The sequence below is a fragment of the Ovis aries genome, chromosome 3 (assembly GCF_016772045.2).
Source record: "Ovis aries strain OAR_USU_Benz2616 breed Rambouillet chromosome 3, ARS-UI_Ramb_v3.0, whole genome shotgun sequence".
Lineage (NCBI taxonomy): Eukaryota > Metazoa > Chordata > Mammalia > Artiodactyla > Bovidae > Ovis > Ovis aries.
Genome location: NC_056056.1, coordinates 180,318,552 through 180,340,684, shown reverse-complemented (window position 1 = coordinate 180,340,684; position 22,133 = coordinate 180,318,552). Strand labels below are relative to the sequence as shown.

The following is a 22,133-nucleotide window of genomic DNA, read 5'->3' as shown; positions in this document are numbered from 1 at the left end:
TCCTCCCCTGACTGGTGGACTTTAGGCTATTTCTAACTCTTTTATGTAAATAATAGTGCAAAGAACATTCTCCTTGTAAAAACTTCACCTGTATTTGAGCCTGTTTCCTTAAGCTATTTCTAGAAGTATAATTACTAGATTAGAAGGCACGAACACCTAAAAAATTTGCATACCTAGTGCCAAACTTTTATGCAAACAAATTATAGCAATTTACATTCATACTCATAATATATGAGAGTACCCGTCCTTTCAAACGTACTCATTCTCAGCGGACTTTTTAAAACAAAAACTCCAGATATTTTGGGATATATTTCAATTCTATTTATGTTTAGCTCAATCAGTGATATCCATTCTTTGATTAATCCTAAATCATAACGTTATAATAAATTCAATTATACTTTAAATTACTTTAAATTTTACCCATGGTAAACACATAAGATTATTATTGAATCAGAATATATAATATTAAATAAAAGATTAAATTTTGGGTAATAAAATAAAAAGCCCAGATATTTATATAGAGACTAGTTTGGTTCTTATTGTGATTGTGTTGCCTTGGGAGGTGAAGGAAGAGAGCAAATGTTGGTTATATTCAGCCACATTTTTAAGAACACTTATTAACTACCTCTGCTGAGACCTGAATTAAATGATAGTAAAGATACTTATAGGTATAATAACAGCTATTGATAAGTGACTTGTGTTTGTGGTCTTTGCTCTGCATTATTATTTGCCATAAAACTTTACCAACAATAACTCGTATTTCATTTCATTACCTTTTGAGATATGAACATTGTATCAGTATTTACAGATAAGGAAGCTGACTCACAGATGTTACCTGACTTGCCCAAGGTCAGAAGTGTTGCCCTTGGTAGACTGGATTCCAACCTCCTCACTGGGCTCAAGAACCCATAGCCTCCCTCTCCTCCCTCTGCTGCTAATAAAAACAAGCATGGGGGCAACAGGAGACCAGAGTCTTCAACAAATGTTTGAAGACTCACTGGGTGGAGAAGTGATACCTGAATAAACAGGAGCGCAGTAGAGGGGAGAAACAGGGAGCGCGTTCACAAGAGAGAACTGTGCACTGCACAGAGCCCTAGAGAGGGCACAAGATGACAGGGAGGCCAAGGGGAGAGCAGGGGACAAGCCCACACCCCCACACACCATTCCATATTCTCAGCAGCCTTCACTCTTCACCAGACTTTTCAGAAAGCTACAATAAGTGATTCAAAATTTTACAGTTGGTATTTCATTTCTATTAATTATTTTTTGATTTTTATCTTTTAAAAGACTATTTAAACATTAGAAATGAATCTACTTGTTAATCAGTATAAAAATTAAGGCACACTGCTACAAGTTGGGAGCTGAAGCACTGAAGGGAGGATGAGGATTAATATTTCATTTTACAAAACAGGGAGTCAAGAAATCCTGGCTTCAGTTGAGGGCTTAAGAAATAAAGGAGTAAACAAAGAGCTTACAAATACAAAGTTTTCTAATAGAGGGTATAAACTTAGTGATAAAAAAATGATATTAGGAGAAAGTGGGGAAAGGTATAAGAAAAAGTATACAAACAAATAACTATTTTTTCCCAGTAAGAAATAAAGAATAACAAAATTTTTAAATCATGAAAAAGAAAAATGCAATATCTAATATGGGCTATTTCAAATCCTGAAAGATGATGCTGTGAAAGTGCTGCACTCAATATGCCAGCACATTTGGAAAACTCAGCAGTGGCCACAGGACTGGAAAAGGTCAGTTTTCATTCAAATCCCAAAGAAAGGCAATACCAAAGAATGCTCAAACTACCGCACAATTGCATTCATCTCACACGCTAGTAAAGTAATGCTCAAAAATTCTCCAAGCCAGGCTTCAGCAATATGTGAACTGTGAACTCCCTGATGTTCAAGCTGGTTTTAGAAAAGGCAGAGGAACCAGAGATCAAATTGCCAACATCTGCTGGATCATGGAAAAAGCAAGAGAGTTCCAGAAAAAACATCTATTTCTGCTTTATTGACTATGCGAAAGCCTTTGTGTAGGTCACAACAAACTGTGGAAAATTCTGAAAGAGATGCGAATACCAGACCGCCTGACCTGCCTCTTGAGAAACCTGTATGCAGGTCAGGAAGCAACAGTTAGAACTGGACATGGAACAACAGAATGGTTCCAAATAGGAAAAAGAGTACATCAAGGCTGTATACTGTTACTCTGCTTATTTAACTTATATGCAGAGTACATCATGAGAAACGCTGGGCTGGCAGAAGCACAAGCTGGAATCAAGATTGCCAGGAGAAATATCAACAACCTCAGATATGCAGATGACACCACCCTTATGGCAGAAAGTGAAGAGGAACTCAAAAGCCTCTTGATGAAAGTGAAAGTGGAGAGTGAAAAAGTTGGCTTAAAGCTCAACATTCAAAAAATGAAGATCATGTCATCCAGTCCATCACTTCATGGGAAATAGATGGGGAAACAGGGGAAACAGTGTCAGACTTTATCTTTTTGGGCTCCAAAATCACGGCAGATGGTAACTGCAGCCATGAAATTAAAAGATGCTTATTCCTTGTAAGAAAAGTTATGACCAACCTAGATAGCATATTCAAAAGCAGAGACATTACTTTGCCAACAAAGGTCCGTCTGGTCAAGGCTATACTCCAGTACTCTTGCCTGGAAAATCCCATGGACGGAGGAGCCTGGTAGGCTGCAGTCCATGGGGTCGCTAAGAGTCAGACACGACTGAGCGAATGCACTTTCACTTTTCACTTTCATGCATTGGAGAAGGAAATGGCAACCCACTCCAGTGTTCTTGCCTGGAGAATCCCAGGGACGGGGGAGCCTGGTGGGCTGCCGTCTATGGGGTCGCACAGAGTCGGACATGACTGAAGCGACTTAGCAGAAGCATGGTTTTTCCAGTGGTCATGTATGGATGTGAGAGTTGAACTGTGAAGAAAGCCGAGCACTGAAGAATTGATGCTTTTGAACTGTGGTGTTAGAGAAGACTCTTGAGAGTCCCTTGGACTACAAGGAGATCCAACCAGTTCATGCTAAAGGAGATCAGCCCTGGGTGTTCTTTGGAAGGAATGATGCTAAAGCTGAAACTCCAGTACTTTGGCCACCTCATGCAAAGAGTTGACTTATTGGAAAAGACTCTGATGCTGGGAGGGATTTGGGGGAGGAGGAAAAGGGGACGACAGAGGATGAGATGGCTGGATGGCATCACCTACTCGATGGACTTGAGTCTGAGTGATCTCCGGGAGATGGCGATGGACAGGGAGGACTGGCGTGCTGTGATTCATGGGGTCGCAAAGAGTCGGACATGAGTGAGCGACTGAACTGAACTGAATATGTATTAGCTATCATGGTCGATGACTTCTCTCTTTGCACCAGGCAACATTCCAAGTTCTTGGTAGGCATTCACTCACTTTTAGTTCTCATAATGACCCTGTTTGTAAAAAAGGAGGCAGAAGCTCAGAGAGGTGAAGCAATTTACTCAAAGCACACAGCTACTGCTGGAGCCAGAATCCAAGTCCAGGTTCCTGTCTCCTGAGCACACATTCTCACACTATTCCGCCTCCCAATGTAGAAATATCATTTCAATACATTGATTAACTATCTAAAGAAATAGCTTTTCCTTGGGAAGGAATGAGCAGAACCCGCTGTACAAATTGATCTGTTTTAACCGTATGCACTTAGGACTTTGGATTGTTTTAACTCTAAGACAGGAGCAGTCACTTTATAGCAGTCAGTAACCCACAAAATGGGGTGGTTTCTAGTGCCGCCACCTAAAAGATGATTGAAGATGGTTGAATTAAGTGCCAACAAGAAATAAGCCTGACTCCTGCTGTGACAACTGTCAGTGTAGGAGACGTCTTTGTGTTGATGAAACCAACTCTCTAGAAAAGCAGGGATGATAACAGGGTTAAACCAGAGTAATCAGTGTGAACTGTGGCCTTAAACAGACACATTGTCCAGCAGCATCTTGCCCACGCACATGTGCACCCATGGGATTCCTTCTGTCCACTCAAAGGAAGGAAGCCCCCTTGCAGGGGAGATGAGCTCCACTGATCAGCATCTCTGCTACTCAAAGGGGTGCCCACATATAATGATGATAATAAATAAAAAGATGATGATTACCATAAATATGTTTCATTGGGCCAGGTTGAGTCTGTGAAAGGCCATGAGTTCATAATAATATTTAAATGAGAGGACTTTAGAGAAAGTGTGGCCAGAAGGGGAGACATAAAGGTTAGAAAGCACGAAGATCCTCTGGAGAAGGGAATGGCAACCCACTCCAGTATCCTTGCCTGAAAATCCCATGGACTGAGGAGCTTGGCAGGCTACAGTCCATGGGGTCTCAAAGAATTGGACACGACTGAGAGACTTTCACTTTCAGTGGCAATGCAGGAGATGCAAGACTCAAGAGACGTGGGTTCAGTCCCTGGGTTGGGAAGAACCCCTGGGGAAGAAAATGGCAACCCGAACCAGTATTCTTGCCGGTCCCTACTCTGCAGTGTCCAATCTAGACCTGCCCTATTTCCTTAGCCCCTCCCCCGAATCCCCTTACCTGAGCCCCCATCCTAGCATCTTTCTTTCTAACACTTTCTCTCTGCAATAGCCAGGGTTACCCTTCAGACAGAGTAACCATCAGCTTGTTCACTAGGGAGTATGCCTGGTGGTGGAGGCTGGAGGCACTGACTCTGTGGATGGGAGAGAATTCACATAGGCAGGCCCACCTCCAAGCAGCTTCCTTTCTCTGTCCAAGCCACCCTGCTCTTATTCCCTGACTGCTCCATTTCCAGCTGCTGCTCTTTGTTCTCAGCCTAGATCTCAACACACAATGTTCCTTTGGCCTTGAATGCTCCTCATGCCCACCTGCTCTCCTGAAATTCTACCTCCTCCAATGCCGCTCGCCTTCACCCTGGACCCTTCTGCCTCACGTCTCAGGGCCTGGACATCAGGGATGTTTTCTGGGCTGCTCTATGGTGAAGGGTGTCTATATGACTCTGTCCTGCTGAAGGACACAAGGGGAAGACAGCTGAGGGGTCTGGGGCCTCCTGCTGTAAGGGAAGGAAGGAGAGGAGAGCTGGCTGGCCTCTGTCTCCTTCTCTGCCTCGAAGCTGCAGGACTCTGGGAGCCAGGGCAGCCAACTGAAGCTGAAACACAAGGACCAGGAGCCAAGGCAGAGAGAGGAGGAGGGTGCGGGCAAAAGCGCTGATCCTGGATGATGCCAGACACTTGTAAAGGCATGTGGACCCTGCCCCTCATCCTTCCATCTTTCCCTCCCAATCTTGTCCTGGTCCTGGCCCTTGTCTGGGGCCTCAGCTGCCTGTGAATGCTGATGGTGCTCCCTCTGCTGGATTCCTATCCGGAGCATTTTCCTCTGTTAGCCTCTGATTGGCCCCTTTCCCCAAAGGCTGTTTTTCAGAAAAGGGAGGACTGCTGAGAAGCCCGTTCCTGCCCAACTGCATGGCTGGACACAGAGCCCTTCTCTTCCCGTGGGCAGACAGAAAGTGAAAGTGAAGTTGCTCAGTCGTAGCCTACGAGGCTCATCTGACCATGGGATTTTCCAAGCAATAGTACTGGAGTGGATTGCCATTTCCTTCTCCAGGGGATCTTCCTGACCCAGGGATCGAACCCAGGTCTCCCGCATTGTAGACAGACACTTTACCGTCTGAGCCACCAGTGAAGTCCTCAGACAGAGATTCCAGCAAACATCTCCCTCCACATGACTTCAGGGCATCATCCTCAGGCAGGGAAAGGAGCGGTTATGGCAAGATCAAGTTCAAAGTCCTTAGCCCAGCACCCAGGCCCTCCTGATGCTCCTACTCCTGTCTTCCTCACCTTCCTGCCTTCTCAGAGCGTGATCCAGGGGCCTTGAGCACTCCCAGCTCCCTGGACTCTGATTTCCCCCAGCTTCCAGGCCTTCGCTCATTCTGCCCCTTCCCCTACAGGTGGTGAGACATTTCCCCACCTGCCTCACCAGGTGAAATATTCCCTGACCTTGGAGGCCCAGCTCCAAATCCTCCTCCCCCTGCTGTCTCCCCCAGTTCCTCTCTCGGGCCCCCTGGAATCTTGCACTTTCTGCCTGTGGGTCTGTTTGTGTGGAGTTTCTTTAGCTCCCAGCACCAGGCAGGGGCCCTGTCTCTTCTCTGCTGCCCCTTCTGCTCCAGGGCCTCCGCGGCTCCCTCCACCCTCCCGGGCACAGCCTGGCTGAAACACAAGGTGTGGGACCTGTTACAGGGACGTGAAACAACCAGCTTCTCCAAGACGCAGCGCAGCTCTTGTTTTACCTGCGTGGCAGTGATTCTATTTGTTTTCCTTGTCTGTCTTGATGAAAGGCCCTTTCTGACAGATAGCACTATTAGTTTTCTCAGTGTTTCCATATATGGGCATCCCTTGCTTTCCAAAAGGTCACCCTGTGTAGTGAGACCTACATGCTTATTCCCTAGGCCATCGTGGTTTAGGGAAGCTTTTGTAGGAACACTTTACTTTCAGGTGGCAGGAGACACCTGTATTTCCTCATGTCTCCTTACTCCAGACATGATATTTTTATAGGAAGAGAAAGAGAAAGAGAGAATTGGGGAGAATATGGGTCTTATCTAAAATGTGATACTGGCCTGAGCCTTGAGCCGGACATTCCAAAGTCCCTGCTCCCACCGGTTGTCTGGGCCAGGTCTGGGTGCGCAGCCCAGCTCTCTCCAGCCTCTTGCTCTCTGCTCCCTAACTGCTGTCTAAAACTTTGCGAGGGGAAGAGGGAGGAGTCATATCCTGACTGCAATGAATGCTCTTTCGAAGGGACATAAAAGGGTGCGTTCATGTGTGACTGTGAAATGTACTCATTAAATATGTTCTTTTGCATGAGAAGAAGACAAAAGAGAAGGAAATGCCAAGGAGGGAAGGAGGAAGGAGGAGGTGAGGAGGAAGAGGAAGAAACAAAAAGATTCTAATCAATCAGTGACTCCAAGAGGGATCTAAATGCAAACCAGAAAAAAAAAAAAAAAAACTACAATGGTACTGGAAAAGAAATCTTAGAAATAATGTTGATTTGACGAAACCTTTCTCATCAAGACACAAATCCCAGAGCCATAAAGAAAAGTCTGATTTATATGACCTCTTAAAAATTAAACATTGCCACGGACACCATAAAGCAGGTCGGAATACAACGGGAGGGCAAAAGATGCTTTTTGCAGTATTTACAGTACACAAAGGTGAGCATCCCCAACACACAGCCTGAAATCCACATGAAAAGACTGAAATCAGTTTTTAAAAACTGAATAAGAGATCTGAGCAAACGATTCCCGAGGAGCTGACTTGCCCAGGGTCACACAGCTCTCGGTGGGCAGAGAGGAGGCCAAGACCAGTGCTTCTGACATGGGTATGTGAGAGGAATACTGTGGTTTTAATAAACCAAAAGTTTACAGGATTGTTTCTGCCTGTAAAACACATAGATCTAAGCTCATGCCCCTTCTGTTACACTGACCTGTCTACTGTCTGGGTTTTTATCTTAAGATGGCAAGGCCAGGATCTTAACGTGGGCATCATGCAGTGAGCCCTTCTCACTTTGTCTGCTGGGCCATCTTCCCTACACAGGGCCACCCATCACCTACGTCCTGAGCTGAGGCCCATTGAGCACAGGAAGACAGTGCCCTGCGTCTCCCCGTTTGCTCTCCTGTGCTTCTCCAGGCCTCAGTTTCCCCCCAGGGCCCGGCTCAGAGCAGGCAGTTAGGAAGCAGGGGTCAGAGGGTAGGTGATGAAACCTGGATTCCTTATATCTCACAAGAAATCCTATGCCCCATTGGCTTCAGCACAGCTCCCTGGGGGAGGCCTCAAGGTGGCCAGGCCACAAGGAGGAAGGGTTCTGACCCCCCTGCCCTCCTTCACCCCCTCTGCTTCCTCCAAATTTCCCAACACTCACCCCCAACACTCACCTTCCTTCTGGGGTCACTGCTCATATCTCAGAAGTCGACATCCTAAGCTGAGCCCATCTGAGCAGGTGTCACCCTCCCTCTGCACTGTTTAGGGGCCCAAGGGGTGGGAGGAAGCCATCAGACTCACCTGCCTCCACAACCAAGCTCTGCTCCTGCTTAACCCACCATGTCGGCCATGACCTCACCTCTCTGAGCTTCCATTTTCCCTTCTTCTGTCAATTAGTGATCATCATCAGACTGTCGTCCTGAGGATGGGGAGATGCGGGGCGGGGGGTCCCACCCTGCCTGCTTACCCAGAAGTCTTCTCTGGCTGAATGTAAACAAGATCCAGTTGTTCTCAGCTATGCAAAGCAGCTACCAGCTTTTTGACTCTGCAATAACCACACACAACCTCTGAGCCCAGATATACCTGGAAAACTGAAAGGGAAAGTGAAACTCTCATCTCTGAGTGGCTCACGTCAAACAAACACCCTATGCACCAGGCCCCGCCCTGGGCTATTCTCACCCTCCCTGCTGATGTTCTTAGAAAAACAAGCCCAGTCCTGACATCCAGGTCCTTCTGGGCATGGTCCACCCTGTCTCAGGCTTCACGATGCCACCTGCCACCCTGTGAAACCCTTGGTCAATTACTCCCCCACTCTGTGAACTTCTTCCTGGCTCCTTCCACCCTTTCCACCCACTCACCAGCCTTTCTGCCTTATTCACCTTTGCACCAGAATCACTTGGCACAGTCTCCCGGAACATACCAGCTGCTCACTGAATACTGGTCATACTGCTGCTCCTGAGGGCCACAACTATGTGGGTTCTAGGCATTTGCTCATGCAGTTCCTTCTGCCAGGGACATTTACTCCTACCACCTAGAAAAATCATACTTCCTAGGAAGCCCAAATCTGTTATCACCTCCTCTGAGAAACCCTCCAGGATCCTTCCCTGCAGAGTCCACTGTCCCCAGCTCTGCTCACAGGGTACCTGGGAGAGGGGCCGGAGTCTACCCCTCAGCCACTCTGTCCACACCCTAATCCCACCTTTTTGATCATGTCCCTCTAGATTGAACCCTGCTGACAGCGACATTACTAGTATCTTCAGGCACTAGTGCCCTCAGGCAACTCACCAGAGGAGGCCCAGCCTTGGTGGTCAAGGCCATGTGGATGGATGCCAAGTTCATGCAAAAGGCTGAGAGCATGTTGCTCTTTGTTCCCTGACTTATTTGCACTTGACAACAGGCCTCTTTTCTCCAAATGGAGGAAGGCTAGTGACCTGGCAACTCAGAAAAGTCTACAACAGAAAGCCAGTCTTTATTCCTGTTCGGATATTCAGCAAAGAGCCGAGGTGTATGGAGGGCTGAATGCGTGCCACACTCTGTGCAGGTGCCGTCCACACCTTGCCTGTTTTACACTCAGCTCTAGGAAGTGTCAGCTCCATTTCTCAGATACAGAAACTGAGAAGAAAAGGTCCCAGAGCCCGAGAGTCGTGCAGCTGGACTGCTGGTGGATTTTCTGCTTTGCCCCAAGCAGGAGGAACGGTGGTGGGGCTGGATTCCCTCTCACCATGGAGGCCTGCCTGACCTTCCATCTGGGCTGCTTCATCCCAGGAAATGTCCCTGTGTTGTCGTGGTCACCTCCCCTAGCCTTAGAAGGAGGCACAGAGGAGTGATGGGTGTCACCCATGAGGACCACACACTATGCTTTGGTTTTACAATCACCCTGGAACAAAGGCCAGGAGTCTGATCAGATTTTGCAAATAAGAGGGGAGGGGCGAGGTAGGGGACTTCTTCCAGCAACTCAAGGGAAGAGCCAAGATTTCAACCAAGTTTGAGATTTGCCACTTGCAAATACCACTCCTAGTTTAAAGTTCTTTTTCTGTCCCTTTTTCCCCCAATAAACTCTTCTCTCTTTCACTAGCATGACTTTAGTTTGACAGCCAAGCAAAACCACAGTGAGAAGAAGAACTCAGTTCAACATCCATTTAAGTGATGGGAAGGTGATCATAAAGGTCCTCTGATGAGAGTGCAGAATGGACACTGGGCGTTCCTGGACTCGATAGACACCAGTTCACAGGAGAGCCACCAAGGGGGCTGCACACTGAAATCAAGGTGAGGATCCGCACGCCCTTTCACCACAGTCAAGAGGAAGAAAAGCGTGTCACAAAAGGACAGACACTGCATGACTCTACTCAAGTAAGGTCCCGGGAGCAGTCAGACTCACAGACCCAGGATGCAGAGGCACCTGTCGGGGTGGAAGGGAGGGAGAGCGGGGTGTTACTGTTTAATGGGGACAGAGTTTCACTTTTGACGTAAAACATTCCGTGAGTGGAGGGTGATGCTAAGTGCATGACAGTGTGGGTGCCCTTAACACCGGTGAACTCCACACTCAGCAATGGCTAGTCTAGGACTTCCTGGTGGTGCAGATAAGACTCCTCCTGCTAATGCAGGGGATTCAGGTTCAATCCCTGGTCCAAGAAGACTCCACACACTGGGGAGCCACAAAGCCCGGGTGCCACAACTCCTGAGCCAGAGCTCTAGAGCACGAGAGTCACACGCATCTAGAGCCTGTGCTCTGCAACAGGGGAAGCCATGGCAATGAGAAGCCCGAGCAGCATAACAAAGAGGAGGCCCCGCAGGCCACAACTAGAGAAAGCTGCCCCAGGCAAGGAATGGCAGCCCACTCCAGCATTTTTGCCTGGAAAATCCCATGGACAGAGGAGCTTGGTCGGCTACAGTCCATGGGGTCACAAAGAGTCGGACAGGACTGAGCATGCACATCAAAGCGAGGAGAACCCAGCCAAGTGAAAAATCAAATAAGTGAATAAATAAAATTGTAAAAACGGCTAAAATGGTAAATTTCATGATTTTAAAATTTTCAATAAATTGTTAAAAAGCCGAACATTTATGGAAAAACATAGCAGCACCTGAACCCTTTACAATCTGCAAAGTACTTTCACACACATTGTTGTGTAAGCTACCACAGCCCTCTGCTGACAACATTTATTATCCCTGAGTCACAAGGGAAAACGAAGGTTCAGACTTGCCCCTCAAGTGGGGAAACTGGGCTGGTCTCCCTGCCTCTTGTTTTGGTCTGTTTTCTGGACTATGCCATTTCCTTAGAGGAAGAGAAATCTTTAAATCCTTGAATAGTCTAAAAATGTAGTGTTCTTCCACAATTGCTCCCTGTTAGCTTGAGATGAGTCACAATGTCAAATACCACTTGGCCGAAGAAGTGAGCCCAGCTGCCAGAGGCCCAAGTGGGCACTGGGAGCTGGGTCCAACTGAGGCCATGGGGACCCACTGCAACTGGCACCAAGCATTAACTCACTCCTGGAGCAGCCCCACCTCAGGGGGAAAGCTGCCTGAACTCTTTTGTCACAGAGCCTCTGGGCCCTGTTTGGCTGCGTCCATGACTCTGCATCTTCCGTGAGTGGGGAGAGAATTTGCCATCACACAGCCCTTTTAGGCTACCCCAGGTTTTGCAGTGACTTGGTTTCTTTCCTCATAGAAAGAGTGAGCAGCCTGTAGAGTCACTGAGAGGATGAGTGAGACAAGGCAGGGACTGGGCTTGGCGAACTGTAGGTGCTCAGTCAGCAGGAAGTGCTGTTTTCTGGGCTCACCATGTCAGCATCACCTCCTTTCCTCTTTCAAAACCTCCCTGAGTTGCCTGGCATTCTCATCATTCCTGTGCATGGCTAAGAAAGCAGACTTAGAGGATTCATTCCCTCACTTCCCAAGGTCACAAAGCTGGCCTCACCTCCCCTTCACTTATCCTACGATATTTACCTCCACAACTCAACTCTTGAGTCAGAGACTAAAAAAATAATGGTAAGTATAGACTCACAGACAAAATCAGACAGTTGTTAAATTGCTACAGAGAGGTCCTGTGTACCCTTCATCCAATTTTCCTGCAGTGGCGATATTTTATGTAACTGCAGTCGCTATCAAAATACAACTAACTAGAATATAGATTGCACTCAAATTTTACCAGTTTCTGCATGCTCTCGCTTTCATGTCTTTGAGATGGTCCTACCACATTGTATCACATGTGCAGATTCATGTAACCATCATGACAACTGATATACAGAGTGTTCTGTCCCCACGAAGGAACTCCCTATGCTGATCCCTTGGGGTCACCTCTTTCTGGGCCTTCCCTAACTCTGGGCAACCACTGATCTGTTCTCCATTCCTAGAATTTTGGCATTCTGCAAATATTTTATAAGTGGAATCATGTAGCATGTAACCCTTTAAGACCGGCCTTTGAATTTTTTACTTTTATTTTTCAGTTGTGCCATGTGGCATGCAGGATCAAACCTGTGGCTCTGGCAGAGGAAGTGCAGAGTCTTAACCACTGGACCCCCAGGCAAGTCCCAAGACTGGTCCTTTTGAATTCACTCAGCAGACCGCTCTTGAGATTCACCCAATGGGCTGTGAGTATCAGTAGTTCACTGCTTTTTGTGGATAAGTAATCCTGGAGCCATAAGAAAGGATTTTGGAGGCCTCGCCCTCCCTCCACTATGCCGGGATCCCCTCCAAGGCCCCCAGATGTGCTTCACCTCCAGGAACCAGCAGCTCCATGCTGGGAGCCAGCACGAGGATTTCACCTGTGGCAAAGGTATGAGGTTAAGGGGTCTGACAGGCAAAGCCTTAAGGGGGCCTCGCTGGATTTTCTCGAACGTCTACCCCCCAAACCAGAGTCTGCCTGCCTTACTGCATTATGCTTTCACCAACTCCTCTGACATTAAAAGGGGGCTGTCCCCCACCACCTTCCTCTAAAAGGAATTAACTTAGAGCTCCAGTCAATAAGTCTCCTGGGCGTAAAAAGAAAGTCTCAGCTTAAACCCCTATGATAGCTTTCTAACTTACCTGACCAGTATGTCCGGACTTTTACAGCTATGCCTGTGATTGTTTACAGCCTCCCAACCGCGAGAGGCACGAAGCTTAAAACATCTTAAAGATACAGAGCCTTTTTTAAAGAGCTAAGAATTATATCAGTGTATCCTTGGAAGAAAAGTTATGACCAACCTAGATAGCATATTCAAAAGCAGAGACATTACTTTGCTGACTAAGGACTGTCTAGTCAAGGCTATGGTTTTCCACTAGTCATGTATGGATGTGAGAGTTGGACTGTGAAGAAGGCTGAGGGTCAAAGAATTGATGCTTTTGAACTGTGGTGTTGGAGAAGACTCTTGAGAGTCCCTTGGACTGCAAGGAAATCCAACAAGTCCATTCTGAAGGAGATCAGCCCTGGGTGTTCTTTGGAAGGAATGATGCTAAAGCTGAAGCTCCAGTACTTTGGCCACCTCATGCGGAGAGTTGATTCATTGGAAAAGACTTTGATGCTGGGAGGTATTGCGGGCAGGAGGAGAAGGGGATGACCGAGGATGAGATGGCTGGATGGCATCACTGACTTGATGGACGTGAGTTTGAGTGAACTCCAAGATTTTGTGATCGACAGGGAGGCCTGGCATGCTGCAATTCATGGGGTGGCAAAGAGTCAGACACGACTGAGTGACTGAACTGAACTGAACTGGAGGTTTTCATTGTTGAGTTATGACTGCAGCCTGGCCTCCATATTCTTTATATTTTAGGCACCTGGAGGATATTCATCAATGTGATTGGGATGTAGAAAAAGAATATAGTAGTTTTGATGTCAGCAATACTAGACTTTCGAGTTAATGAACTTTCTCTTTGTTATAAATCACTGTACTCCTCTTTCCTTGTTATAAATTGTTGTGTCCTTGCTATGTAAGAATGTAACCTTAATTAGTGCTTTCTAAGAGTGGCACCAGACTTTAGTTAGAACGACACTTTTAAGGCAAATAAGTTTTCTGGTTGACGGACCCTTATCAGAACAGGGCCATAAAATGCTAATAGGCCTCCTGGCCAGAAGATGATGTAAATCACCTAAGACTTGTGTATACAGCTAGGTATGCAGAGAGAAAGCCTGGTCATGATAAGAGTCAGGGCTGCTGACCCTGCATAATTTTGTATTATCCATTGATCTCTATGTACAACCAAAAGTATAAAAAGGTTTCCTGGACAATAAAGGATGGACCAGTAACTGGAAAGACTGGTTTCCCCTGTGTGGTCTTTTCTCTTTCTCTTCTTTTCTGGCTGAATTCGTATCTGGAGCGTGGAGGCTCACCATGTATACTTACTTGCCCTGGCTTCTAAGACCCACGCAAGAGGGAGCCCAAGGCGGGGCACCCTCTGCTATTCAAGTGGGCACCAGTGGCCTACATAGATGGTGCAAGTTTCTTGTCTTGAGACTTTATTAGCTTTCCACGTAAATCAAGTTATTCAGCATCTTTTCTCCCCTAATTTTCCTACTACACTATTCTTTCCTAATCTCTCTTTTCTAATTAAATAGTCCTTTCCCAGACGCCTGGCAGCTCCACACAGGACCCTTGTCACTTGTCACCTTGATTTCTGCAGGAAGGCAGCTGGTCACGGCTTCCTCCCCTCTGCCCTGTCCTCTCTCCACCTGACTCTCCATTACCCCTTTCTTGTCCCTTTTCAGGATGTACTCTCTGAAACTCTTTCCCTACCATCTCCACAGCTTTCTAAAAAGTACCCTTTAAAAGAATTGAGATATCAGTCACATAACATACAATTCACCATTGAAAAGCAGCTTTTAGTATATTCACTATGTGTACAAACATCACCACTACATAATTCCAGAACTTTCCCATCATCCCCAAAACAATGCCCATACCTATTAGAAGTTAGTCCCAAATCTTCTTACCCCCTTGCCTTGGTCTTATAGTTGCCATCCTCTCATTCTTGTCTATTTCACCAGTAGAAGTGAACAGGAAGGCTGAGGGTTGGGTGTGGGGGTGGAGGGGTGATCCTTAATCTTGTCTAATATAAGAGCTGGGCTGGGCCAGTCTGGGAACTGAGTCTTAGAAGCCTAAAGGGGTCATTGATTCACAGGCCACAGTGCTGGGATCCCCTGGAGAGGTGAGGGCTCAGACATGGGATCCTGGGAGAAGTCAATGTCAAAGCCACAGGCGACCTAAGCAATGGTCAATTTCCAGAGGCTGAACAGAGAGGCAGCATTCTGAAAGGATGAGAAGACTCAAAGCCTAGAGGAGGAATGAAGCCTAGGGATGTTTCGTATTGGTTAGGACGTGGATGCTGAACTGCTGTAACAAAGGGCTCACAAGATACTAACATATTGACTCAAACAATGTAGATATAGTCATTTCAGACACGAAAGTCCAAGTTGCTAGGCATTTGGGAGGTAGGTGGTAGGTAAGTCGACCAGAAGTCCAGCCTGTTATTGCTCAGCCATCATTTCCAGTGAGGGGTCTTATTCAATGTGGGAGCTGGTTTTCATCACACATTTCAGCCCAAAATAGAGCAGAGAAGGACACAGAGCTCATAATTTCCCTTCAAAGGCATGACCTAGAAGATCCACACATCATTCCTCTCACCTTTGATTAGTCAAAATTTAGCAGTGAGCTTACATGGAGCTACAAGGGAGTCAGGGCTAAACTCACTGTCTTTTCTATAAAAAATAAGGACACTAGAAATGGCTAAAGTGGTTAATTTTATGTTGTGTATATTTTCTATAGTTAAAAACTTTTTTTGAATTTTTAGGTTTTTTTTTTTTTTTAAAGGAGTGAAGGATGAAAATTTGAGAATGATTATTTGGTCTCTTCAGGGCTTCCCTGGTGGCTCAGACAGTAAAGAATTCGATGCAATGCAGAGACCTGGGTTTGATTACTGGGTCAGGAAGATCCCCTGGAGAAGGAAATGGCAACCCACTCCAGTATTCTTGCCTGGAGAATCCCACAAGGCTACAGTCCATGGGGTCACAAAGAGTCAGACACGACTGAGTAGCTTCACTTTCCTTTCTATTGGTCTCTGCTACAGCTGCTAATTCAGAAAAAAGTATGACATTTTTGCAGGAAAAAAACTAAAAGATATTACCTGGTCACTGTTGAAAAATTATTCAAAAAACAGAATCAGTGTCATCTTTTCTGTTGATCTCTCTAAGTTGTCCTCACTGTAGTTTTTTATAGAACCTTAATATGAAGCTAAAGCCCTTTTATTTGCCTAACAATCAGAGAACAAAGTTCATTGGCCTGGCCACCACATCGTCCTCTGTCTCTAAATGCCTGGTGCTGGCATATAGAGAGGAGATGCTGGGACACAGCATTGGATGTGATCTCACTTGCTCTTGAATTTATTTATCCCTCCACGGTGCCCCTCTGAGCATCTCACCATCACCCCAGGGGACCACAGCCAGAAAATTAACATAGACATTTCTAGTTTTGTATTCACAATCACAGTCTGGGAGGAAACTTCAGAATCATTTGGAAAAACAAGCAACAGTATAAAATTAGGGATGAGGGGATTGCTAATGCCAGGAATCAGAGACCAGTAGGAAAGTCGACAGCTCAGTGGAGGCAAGTGAAGAGGTGAGCACTTGCTGGGACCAAGGTAGACAGTCCACTTCAGGGGCCAGCAGTGAGGAGAGATGAGCAGGGGGAACAACGGAGGCTGGACAAGGAGAGACATTAGCATTTTGGCTCCAATGCTGGGGTCCAGCCCTGGTGGATCTAGGGAATTCGAAGCGGGGACGGCATTGGTGAGGGAAAAAAACTTATTTATTTATAATATAAGATTAGATTAGGAAGAAATAGTGTAGTAGGAAAATTAAGTGGAGAAAAGAGGCTGAATAACTTGGTTTACGTGGAAAGCCAATAAAATTCCAGACAGGAGCTTGCACCATCTATGTTGGGCCACTGGCATCCGTTTGAATATCAGAGAGTGCTCCGCCTTGGGCTCTCTCTCTTACGGATCTTAGAAGCCAGGACAAGTAAATAGACATGGTGAGCCTCCACGCCCCAGATGGGAATTCAGCCTGTAAAAAGTAAAGAGGAGACACGGGGGAAACCAGTCCAGCGACATGCCCATCCTCTATTGTTCAGAAGGCCTTTTATACTTTTTGATTATACATAGAGATCAATGGGTAACACAAAGTTATGCAGCGTTACAGGCCAGACTCTTATCAAAACCAGGCTTTTTTCTCTGCATGTCTACTTGTATACACAAGTCTTAGGTGATTTACATCATCTTCTGGCCAAGAGGGCCAATTAACATTTTACAGCCTTTTTTCTGATAAAGGTTTGTCAACCAGAAGACTTATTTGTGTTTTTCTTCTCAAAGTCTGGTGCCACTCTCAGAAAGCACTAGATAAAGTTACATTCTTACATAGCAAGGACACAAGAGGAGTGCAGTGATATATAACAAAGAGAAAAGTAATTAACTCAAAAGTCTAGTGTTGCTAACATCAAAACTATTATATATCTTTTTCTGTATTCCGTTTACATTGATTAACATCTTCCCAGGTGCCTAAAAGATAAAGAATATGGAGGCTTGGCAGCAATCATTGAGTCAACAGTGAAAACCTGTCACCAATATGATTTTTAGCTCTCTAGAAAAGGCTCTGTATCTTTAAGATGTTTTAAGCTATGTGCCTCTCCCAGTTGGGGGCCGCAAGCAATTCACAACGTGTAAGAGGTCTGGGGGAACCTGTTAGCTAGAGAGCTATCAGAGTGGGTTTTAAGCCAAGACATTCTTTTGCAGGAGACTAAAGCTCTGAATTAACTTTTTCCAGAGAATGTCAGAAGAGTGGAAAAGCAGAGTACAAAGGCTAGCAGATTTTTGGTTTTGGGGGTACATGATCAGGAAGTTCCAGGGGGAACCCCTGAAGCCTGAACACGTCCTTGTGTTTTGTCAGGCTTCCTTCCTCATGACCTTGTCACGGGTGGGATTCCTCACCCGGGCTCCCGGCACTCCACGGACACACATGGCCAGCTGGAAAGGGAGCCAGGACCCCTCCCTTCCACAAGGGACTCTGGGATCAGTGGCCCCTGGGTGCTCATGCTCATGCAGCCCTGGGGACTGCTCCCTCTCCCTTGGTGGGCAGACTCGGGCACCTCCAGCTCTTCTTCTGAACAAGGTGAACATTAGTCCAGAGGACCTTAAGGGGGAGAACTGATATTTGTGGGTCCTGGAGTGAGTTAAATGATAGCTCCCCAAAAAGCACATCCATGCCCTAATCTCTGCAACTGTGTATGGGACCTTATGTAGAAAATGGTCTCTGAAAACCCTTTAAGCGAAACATCTTGTAATGAGAGCATTGTGGCTGATCTGAGTAGGCCCTAAATCAACTAGCATCCTTATAAGACACACAGAGACAGCAGAGAGTAGGGGGAGAAGTCCATGAAGAGACGGGGGCAGGATGGAGGTGTGCAGCCACAGCCCAGTCCTGTCCAAGCAGCTGGGAGAGGCGGGGAAGGCCCCCCAGAACTTCTATGGGAGTGGGCCCCCACTGACAGGAAGCAGCACCCCAGCTCCAGTGCTGGCCCCACCTTTCTCATCACCTCCTGCCACTCCCTTCCCAGGGCCGGAAAGTGTACCTGCTCGGTGGCTGGACGGGTCAGCAGCTGGAGGCCTGGCAAGCGTTTGGTCTAGGAGCCTGCAGCTCTCCTGAGCATCTAGGCTGGCCAAAGAGAGACCCGGGGGCCTGCGTGCAGGCCTGCTGCCCAAGTGCAAAACATCCCTTCTTTGCCATAAATAAGTCTAAACCCAGCATATACAAAACAGTGAGGAATACAGGGAAATGGAGCCACCAGTGTAGACCTGGTAGGACAAGCTACTCTCTTCTAGATGTGGAAGTGACAGTGAAGGTCATTCAGTCCTGTCAGACTCTTTGCGACTCCGTGGACTATACAGTTCATGGAATTCTCCAGGCCAGAATATTGGAGTAGGTAGCCGTTTCCTTCTCCAGGGGATCTTCCCAACCTAGGGACAGAACCCAGGTCTCCCTCATTGCAGGCAGATTCTTTACCAGCTGAGCCACCAACAAAGCCCAAAACTTGAAACATGCCTTTGGAGCCAGAATCCAACCAGCTACCTAAGGATGACAGCAGCTAACCACCTCTACAGTCCTCTGCTCTGCCAGCTGAGCTACCAAAGGGTGCAGACATGGAAGGACAGTGATAGAGACTAGAATTTTACCATTTTATAGGAGGAGGAGAAAAGACAGCGTTTTAAAATTAAAAATAGAAAAAGTAAAACAAATTACAACTAACACAGATTATCTTTTATGAACAAAGCAGCCTGACACACTTTAATAATAAAGGGATGTTTGTAAAGCCTAGGGACGACCTAGTCAGATGCAGATCCTGAGCCAGATTTCCTGAGTAGGCAGTGCTGCCTCTACATGGAGCTGACATGGGGACGCGGGTCGACAATACCTCGGACATCCATGCTGGACACATGCCCCAGCTCATATCCCTCAAGATCCTCAGGGCAGGACCCTTCCCGGCTCAAGTTCTGGGCCCGGGGACACAAGGGTAAAGTGCCAGCCCCGGGGCCTGAGCCCCGCAGGAGGCCAGCGTGAGGCCCGCTCGTCCCTGTGCCACGCGGAGCCCCTCCAGACCCACCTTGGTGAAGAGCCGCCGCCACGGGGTGCGCAGCTTGAGGTAGGCGGCGCAGTTCGTCTGCAGGACCTTCACGGCCGCCAGCTGCTGCCGCCGCTTGGCGAAGGCCCTGTGGGGCGAGGGTCATGGTCAGCGCCTCCGGGCAGGGCCTGGCCAACCTCCCTGCCCACAGTCCTGACCTTGCTCCCGGGTTTTTTCCAGAGCTAAGATCCAGTGGTGTGACCTCACCCAGGGAACTGTGTCACCAGCACCCCGAACCCCCACCCACCCAGCAGATGTTCCAGGATGTCTGGGGACATTTCTGGTTGTCACAAGTAGGGAGGGCGCTCCTGCCCTCTGGTGGGGAGAAGCCGGGGCTGCTGCTAAAGCCTCTCAGAGTCCTTATATGGGCCACAACAATGTGGTGGTGTGAGGGTTGGAAAGGATTTCCAGATACAGGGTATTTAGAAGAGAGTAAGTATTGGGAACAAAGGGCAGAGGGAGTGAGGAGCGCTGCTCACAGTGGGCAGACCTCCTGATGGACCAGGGACAGCCGATCATTTGATCAGCCGGCGTGCTTGATGCTCTTTGTGGGCCAGTGGCCAATTCCTATAGCCTCAACACACAGGAAATTCCTGCTGGAAGGGCATTAGGTGATTCTTTAGAGTGAGGGCTCTTTTTTCACCTACTATGGGGTCGGGGAGCTGGCCGGTTTAGATCACTGGGCTCATGGCAACGGTTGCTATGGGGCACAGTCAGTTTGGGAGATGAGCTTGGTGTGGAGCTCTGTATCTGTGGCCATGGTATAGGGCTCCACATGGCATCTAGCTTTGCCCTCGGGGGACCCCAGGGTCCAGAAGAATAGTTTGGGCTGCATGTGTTACAGAATGCAAGTCCGAGAGCCTGACATACTGTGAGCCAAACAATAGCAAAATATCAGAGTTTGGGGCCCAGAAAGGTTTACTGCTGGGCCAGGCAAGGAGATGAGAAGTAGCTCATTCCGTAAACATCCTGAAGTCCCTGAAATCTCTCAGCAAAGCCCTTGGACTGGAAAGATGTGGGAGGGGAGTGGCTAGTTTTCGCAGACTTCTTGTTGTCAGATCCTTTGTTCTTAAGGTCAGGTCACTGTCAGCTCATGATGTCTGTCAAAACCTCCACAATAGAAATGTTATTTTCTGTTCAGACAAGAAAGGGCAAATTCCCAAGCCTCAACTTTTGCTCTCTGAGGTCCAGGCCCTATGTAAGAGGAGAGGATCCCGTATGGGCTGGTTACCCTGCCCAGAGCCTTCTTCTAGCACTCAGTCTAGGTCCTCCCACCCATGCCCAGGCCCTGATAAGAAGGCAGATTTCAGCTGACAACACCATCAGGTCCCTAGGCCCTGTCCAGCCGTCATCACTGAGGGAGCCGGGCACCCAGACCCAGCTGTCCCTCAGGTTTCACATTCAACATGGAGAGATCATTGCATGGGATCCTCAGGGACATGTGTTGTAGCAAATGCCCTTCAGCTTAATCCCTAACCCCCAGCTGTTGCCCTTCTTAGAACAGCCCCCACCATAGAATGGCCTTGAAGTAATGCTGTTCAATGTCCTTGCCACTTAACCCTGACCTCTGGCACCTTCTTGGGGTCAACAACTGACCTCAGCTGGACCAGTTCTTGGAACTTGAATGGAGTGACTGAAGCTGGTTAAATCTGTCACCTTAATGAGAGTGTCCAATTACTCCAGTTGCTGAGGCCTCTGTGGACTGGGACCCATGGAGACCTCCACCACCTCAGTTCTCAGAGGTGGGGATGGATGAGAGGTTCACTGTCTTCCCAAGGATGGGCCCGGCCAGTGGGCGGCCAAGCGAGGGCTCTGGAGCTCTGCCGGTCACCGTCCCCAGCCTGTCCCCCACCCTTCAGCTCACCTTCAGGCCTGAGGCTGGAAGGCCTGGAGGGCGGGGGAGAAGGCGGCCATCCCCCTCTTATAACACTACACCGTGAGGACACCGCTGCCAGGCTGAGTGTTGGAGGGAGGGCTCTGGGACCACCTACTCCTGGTCTGCCAACAGTCTCCTCACTGTCTCGAGCTAACGGCTGTGCATCCCCCGCCCCTATTACACCGGGAGGATTTGGGCATCTGTGCTCAGAGTCATGGGTGCCGGGGAAGAGCTGGAGGCGGGTGCTGCTAAGGTCGATATTTTTAAGTGTCATTCTAGCTCCATGGGGAATAGACGGGTGGAGGCAGGGCAGTGCCTTAGGTAAGCACAGGAGATGGTTCTGGAAGCTACTGCGAGAGTCCTGGTGAAATGTGAAGGCAGCCTGGGTGAGGCGTGTGCTCTCTCTCTGCCCCTCTGTTTACGGCTGACCCTCTCTCACACCTGCACATAAGCCCTCTGCCCTCCATCACCCTTAAGTGACCCGTGTCCATTCTGGTCCCCGGGGCTGGAGGAGGAGTATCCCCATGCTCAGCCCAAGTCAGATGACACGGGCTTCCCTGGATGTCCCATGGGCTATGTCTGTTTGCCCCAGGCTTGTTGATCTCCTTGACACACCCTGAAGTTCCTTGACATGTTGCAGCCAACTGGTTTCATTTTTTTTCTTTTTTGTTTTTTCCAAATCAGTCTCTGTTACCGCACAACATCTGGAATTTCATGGGAATTTCCCGACCAGTGCACTGATCTCTCAGTGCACTCTGGACCCAAACAGCACCTTGCAGTTTGTTAGATGTTCCATCCACTTTGTTGTCATCACCACTGAGGCCACCACCATTATCTTCACCATCGTCATCAAGAAGTCACTGCCTGAA

General features: G+C 47.8%; 1 protein-coding gene across 9 annotated transcripts in view; it reads right to left on the bottom strand.

Annotated features, from left to right (window-relative positions):
• The window catches only part of LOC101121414 (apolipoprotein L3-like), a 114,997-nt gene that overhangs the window by 17,104 nt on the left and 75,760 nt on the right, over nt 1-22,133 (bottom strand). Inside the window, exons 1-3 of one of the 9 annotated variants that reach the window (XM_042247220.2) lie at nt 19,371-19,465; nt 8,216-8,339; nt 3,219-3,436 (exon numbers count right to left, since the gene is read on the bottom strand). The exons of 1 other annotated variant lie outside the window; for it this stretch is intronic. The gene's annotated coding sequence lies outside the window, so the exon portion shown is untranslated. Of the gene's footprint in view, nt 1-3,218; nt 3,437-8,049; nt 8,340-19,370; nt 19,466-22,133 lie in introns of those variants that run through there. 7 more of the 9 variants (XM_060413190.1, XM_060413189.1, XM_060413191.1 and 4 more) reach the window with 7 other exon arrangements.